Genomic DNA, 7,455 nt, shown 5'->3' with positions numbered 1-7,455 from the left:
ACGTCAGACCAAACAACAAAAAATGTGGTTTACCAAAGAGCACATCAATGAAACGGATAATTTGCGGATTCACTTTTATTTACTTAGAGAAGTTCAACTAAAAAACACTTCATTTTTGTAATGGAAATAAATTCATTACTGTTGTGCAATAAAATCAATTTTTTTCTTTTCAAATATAAAACGAACAAAAAATTACTTCATCTTTCTCACGAAACCATCTGGTGGCGAAACGGAGTTCGTCGGGTTTGCTAGTATATATATATATATATATATATATATATATATATATATATATATATCTGGTTTCAAAACGGTTTCTGGAAAATCGTCTTAACGGAGTTTTATTGTAAATATATAAATTGTTGTACTGCATTGTGGTACTACCCCGCCAAGACGATCATGCCTAATACGATTTTCTATATATTAGGCTACTTTACTTAAATTTTTTTATCCCTTATAATACGCTTTCTCGCATAAGAGACGTTTTTAAAGCGATTTCTGGTAATCGTCTTAGCAGGGTTTTATTGTATATATATATATAAATTTATTTATTTATTCCTAATAATTTTACATTATTTTGAAGGTGCTAAAATAATAATAACACATATTAACAACAATTTCCTTTGCATTCTCAATAATTTTGTTTGCAAATTTTATTCACAGAAATAAAAATTTATTTAAATTGCATATAATTTAAAATGAATTATTTAAATATAAATAATGTTGGATTTATTTGTAGACTGAGGGTTATAATAAAAAATATTTGAAACATTTTTATATGATTATAAATAACTTTTAAACAAATTAAGTTATTGTGTATAAATATAAAAGTATTTGTATGATTCTAAAAATAATTTGTATAAATGAATATATGGTGTATATTATGATGTTCAAAACAGAGATAAATTATTATATATTTTTGAAGATAAGATATCAATTTTAGTATTTATAGTCATAGTAAACACATTAAAGTAAAATATATTAAAATTTTAAGGTTCTAGAACAAACATAAGTATTTTTAAATAAATCCAAAATTTACTATACTATACACACTTAAGAATACTTTTCTCACAATTTTAGTATTCGTGGTTATAGTAGAGAAAATTTAATATATCATACATGATTTTCAGCATTTTATAATAAACAAAATTATTTTAATAATTTTTTGAATCTATGCTTATTCATTTTTTTGGTTTTACATATACATATAACGTTCGAGTACTTCCCTCATTAGTATATAATTTGCATATTTATTAAAAAATTCATCAATTTCAGTATTTGTCAATATAGGTAACACAATAAAATATTATTTGCAGAACTTTTCAGCCTTCTAGTATTATGAGTAATATTTTAATAGATTTTTAGAATATTGCTCATTTAATACGTCGTTTTGCTTACAACGTATGGGTAAATTTTTCATTAAAATCTATATAGCTTAAAAATTTCTGAGAAGACTTATCAATTTTAGTATTTGTCGTCATTGTAGATATATTCAAGTATAACATACTAGAAATACAATATTCTAGATCAATTATAAATATTTTAACAAATTTCCAAAACTTTACTCATTCAAAGTATCACCACACTTGGAAATTTCTTAAAACACTCATCAATTTTAGTATTTGTAGTTATAATAGACATATTAAAGTATAACATACTAAATTTACAACAATCTAGAACAATTATATATAATATAAAAAAATTCTAAAACTTCACCCCTTCAATATATATACTTAGATTCAGAAGGATACTTTTCCCAGAAAAGTGCATATATCTTGAGAATTTCTTAGAACACTTATTAATTTTAGTATTTATAGACATAGTAGACATATTAAAGTATATTATACTAGAATTACAACATTCTAGAGCACTTACAAATATTTTTCAAAAAAATCCAAAACTTTACTCTTTCAGAGTATCACATGAATGTACATACTTAGGTTCTCAAGGATACTCTGTCACAAAAGTGTATATATCTTGAAAATTTCTTAGAATACTTATCAATTTTAGTATTTGTCGTCATAGTAGACATATTAAAGTATATTATACTAAAATTACAACATTCTAGAACAATTATAAATATTTTAATAAATTTCCAAAACTTTACTCCTTCAGAGTATCAGATCAAAATACATACTTAGACCTTCAAGGGCACTCTTTTAGTTGAGGTACTGCCCTGAATAATCTGATATATATATATATATATATATATATATATATATACAGGTATATGTATGTATATATTATTATATATGTTATTAAACACCTACTTGAGGTATGACTATCTCCTTGTTAGATTCATATCAAATCCATCGACTTGAATCTAACCGGAAAATTATAGGCCTGCATTTTTACATATATATAAATATATGTATATATATTTATATATATATACATATATACACCTATATTATATATGTTGTTACTTATTATACACAATTGAATTGTTGAAATATATAAATAATTATAAAATAGTGCGAGCGCGCCCCATTTTTACTTCAGAATTTACTAGCGCATTTTTTAAATATTTAGCTTATAACTAGAAATATATTTCATATAACTTAACATCGTATTAAAATAAATTGTAGCTAATACAATTCTTCACATTATATTCTCACAACATATTTTTGTACAGTAATGCCTTAAAACTGTACTTGAACACGATAAATATATTGTAAGAACAAAATGTGTTTTTCAAGTTGTTTTTCTATATCATTTGGTAAAAAAAATATTTTCAAAGAGAGATTTGTGCAGAATTTTATAAACTATAATACGTACTAATACTATATTAAAATACAAAAACTAGTTTTTGAGTTATTAACTAAAATATAAAAAATATTTTAATACTAAAATAATAATATTAATAATTTTAATACTACTATTAAACCGCAATAAAAGTATGGTTGATCATAAAGCGACGGTCAGGATATGTTGTCAGTATTGTCCACGTAAGTTCGGGACATTTTTCAGTTATTTTAGTTATAACTAAAAAACTATTTATTTTATCGGAAAACAATATTAAGCTAGCTATATAAAATTCTTAACAATTTTGTCTTATAACATAATATTGTAAAATAAACAGAAGTTCTAGAAATTCATTCTAATACAAGATATGTCGACAATAATAAACTTTAGTATATAAATTCAGGACATTTTTTAGTAATTTTAGGCATAACTAAAAAAACTATTTACTTTGCCTCAAAACAACATTTGGCTAATAAAATTCTTAACAATTTTGTCTAATAATATAATATTATAAAATAAACAGAAGTTCTAGAAAAATTCGTTCTAACACAAGACATGTACAAACTTAAGTACAGTATTGTCGACATAAGTTCAAGACATTCTTCAGTTATAACTAAAAAATTTCCGTATAATTTATATTAATTTATTTAATTAACTAATTAGTTAACAGGTCAATGGGACAGTTTTCTCTTTTATTATTATTATTTATTTTTAGAACTCTTGTTTTTTTCATAATTATTACTATTATTATTATTTCTATTTGTTTGTAATTATTATTATTATTATAGTTTTTCTGTACTTTACATTATAGATTTGTTCAGTTTATGTTTTTACTATAGTTTATAGAATTAATTACTTTTGTATACAAATTAAAAAAAAAAAAAACATTTCTTTTAGTTATAACTGAAAAACTACTTGCAATAGCTAAAAACTACATTAAGCAAACTCATAGCTAATAAAGTTGTTAACAATTTTGTCTAATAATATAATATTATGAAATAAACAGAGTTCAAGAAATTTGCAATACAAACTTTTGTATTGTCGACGTAAGTTCAGGACTTTTTTCAGTCATTTTGGGTATAACTGAAAAACTATTTATTTTATCAAAAAATAATATTAGCTTATAGCTAATAAAATTCTTAACAATAATATATTATCATAAAATGAACAGAAATTCAAGAAAAATGCACTTAAGCACAAACCATATACTAGCTTGTAAAAGTTTGTTTTAGAAGAACCTTGCAAAATATTTTGATAAAAAATATATGTAGATTTTTGAAGACATCTGCCAATAGGCAAATATATATATATATATATATATATATGTGTGTATAAATGTATATATATATATATATATATATATATATAAAGTTGGGACCAAATATTTGTGTCGCCTGTCTCTACAACTTGATTTATAGAAGCATTGATTTTAAACTTATCTGATTTTTACATTTATATGTACATATATATATATATATATATATATATATATATATATATGTATATATATATATATATATATATATATATATATATACATTTGTATTTATACTAACTGGTTTTTTACTAATGGCTACCTGGTACAAGACCGAATCTATCTATCGATTTTCATTAAAAAATAAACAAGGCGATTTATTAATTCAAGATGCTTCTGTTTTAATTTATAAAATGTAAAATAGAATATTAAGACAAAAATTTACACTGAAAACTTTATATATAAATATTGTATTTTCTAGGAGTTATTAGGTATAGCCCTTTCTACTCGGATGCTACCGCACCATGCAAATACATGAAAAATTTGAAATGGCCGAGTGGAAAGGGTTAGTACTTGTTTTACAAAGATTTGTATGTATACTACAATCGATATATAGAAAAGTTTTTAGGTACTTGCTGCAATTGTAAATGTTTATATTAAAAAATTGTAAATTGTTTATATTATAAAATTTTGGGTGAAGACATATCGATTTTAGTATTTGTTGTCAAAGTAGATATATTAAAATATAGCATGCTTGAATTACAATGTCCTGGTATCACTAATACGACCTTACGAGCTCCTCAGAAACAACACTTTAAAATCAAACTTTAGAAGTACAGTGTTTCTCTCATAAAAATATCAATAATTTTTTATTATCATAATTTTTTTTGAGAAAACTCATCAATTTTAGTATTTACTAACATAGTAGACATATTTAAGTATAACATACTAAAATTACAACATTCTAGAGCAATTAGAAATATTTTAATAATTTTCAAAACTTTACTTCTTCATCTTATGGATTCAATATACATACTCAGACCATTGAATGTACTTTTCTCATAAAAATGTAAATATCTCAAAAATTTCTAAGAAGTCTTATCAATTTTAGTATTTGGCGTCATAGTAGACATATTGAAATAAAACATACTAAAATTATAATATTCTGGATCAATTATATATATTTTAATATATTTCTAAAACTTTACTCTTTCAGAGTATGACATCTATTAGATACTTAAACTCTCCAAGGTACCTTTTTTACAAAAGTGCATATATCTTGGAAATTTTTTAAAATTTTTGCACACATTTATACATACACTTACATTTATACATATTTTTATGAATTTATACACACACAAATATATGCACACTAACATACAAATTAATACACGCTTACAAAACATACAAACATATACATTCCAACACACTTGCACCGACTTGCATACATTTATATACACTTGAATATATTTGTAGACACTTACGTTCACTTGTACACATTTTTACACGATTACACACATTTATACACATTCGTACACACTTCTACATGCTTTTTATACACATTTCTACATACATACGCACATTTGTACGCACTTAAATCATTTTTACACACTTACGTATACTTGCACACATTTTTACACAATTACACACACTTATACACATTTGTACACACTTGTACATTTTTCATACACATTTATACACACCTGAACTTAAATACATTTCTACACACCTACGTACACTTGCACACATTTTTACACACCTACGTATACTTGTACACATTTTTACACAAGTACACATTTATACACATTCGTACACACTTTTTTTATACACATACGCACAATTATACACACTTACGTACACTTGTACACACTTTACACAATTACACACACTTGTACACACATTTTAAACACATTTTATAAACACAGGTATGTTTCAAATTCAGCAGATGTCTTTCGATGGCATTTCAGAAATAAAAAAAACGAACAAATGTGGATTTTTGTCAAAAGGTATTAAAGAAGTCAAATGTCTTAATTTAAAAACTGAAGACAAGACAAGAAAGACCCTTATCGACGATTTTTTGAGGGTCTCTGTTAGGGTCTCAATTTTATCTCTCGATTTTGTAAAAACTATTAAACTACCTGAAGAAAAAAATAAAAGGCGATAGATATCTTTAGGTTTATTTATAGGATTATATTTTTGAAAAAATAATTTATTTATAACTTTTTTGAGTAAAAGACTTGTAATCGGGTTTAATTCGATTATATATGTACCCTTATGATATATAAATATAAAATTATATATATATATATATATATATATATATATATATATATATATATATATATATTGTTTTTTCTGAATAATTAAAGTTGATAATTAAAAAGTCAACAAAGCGAAACGATTAAGAAGTTCACGTTTATAAGATTAAGATCTTTTTCTTTTGACTTGAAATAGTTTTGATATATAAATACTCTGTTATATAAATATGCATTTATATTATATATATATATATATATATATACAGAAAATTTCTTTGATATTTCTACCATAACGACAATACTAATTGCATGATGTGAAAATGTTTTAAAAATTTATTAAAATATTTATATTCGTTCTAGAATATTAAAATTTTAGTATGTTATACTTTAATATGTCTACTATACCTACAAATACTAAAATTGATGACTTTTCTCAGAAGTTTTCAAGATTTTCAAGTTTTGCGAAAAAAGTACTTTCAAGAGTCTGTGAATTTTGAAGTGACATACTATAGAAGTAAAGATTCAGAACTTTATTAAAATATTTGTTTATTCTAGAATGTTAAAATTTTAATATGTTATATTTTAATATGTCTACTATAACTTCAAATACTAAAATTGATAAGTTTTCTTAGAAATTTTCAAGATTTTTACGTTTTTATAAGAATAGTACCCTTAAGAGTCTGTGAACTTTGAAGAGATAGGCATTAGAAGTAAAGATTTAGAAATTTATTAAAATGTTTGTCCTACAATGTTAAAATTTCAGTATCTTTTACTTCAATATGTCTACTAAAACGATAAATATTAAAATTGATAAGTTTTTCCGGAAATTTTAAATATATTTACACTCAGTATGTAAATTCAATTGATACGATGAATGAGTAAAGTTTTGGAAATTTATTAAAATATTTGTTTATTCTAGAATGTTGTAATTTTAATATGTTATAATATGATATATCTACTATGTTAAGTGTATAAAAATGTATGTAAAATGTGTATCAGTGTGTGCAAATGTGCATTACAGTATCGTTTGAGTGTGTATAAATGTGTATAAAGTGTGTATAAATGTGTATAAATGTGTATAAAGTGTGTATAAAGTGTGATAAATGTGTGTATAAATGTGTGTAACTCTGAAATACAAATTATCAACAAAATGGTTGAAACAAGAAGACTCAAGAAGAAATGGCCAAAGGACCTGCA

This window comes from Ctenocephalides felis, unplaced genomic scaffold, assembly GCF_003426905.1.
Source record: "Ctenocephalides felis isolate EL2017-DRISC unplaced genomic scaffold, ASM342690v1 CF-g0.4_SCAFFOLD_00845, whole genome shotgun sequence".
NCBI classification, from domain to species: domain Eukaryota; kingdom Metazoa; phylum Arthropoda; class Insecta; order Siphonaptera; family Pulicidae; genus Ctenocephalides; species Ctenocephalides felis.
The sequence above is the reverse complement of the archived record's forward strand: the minus strand, read 5'-3'. Positions refer to the sequence as shown.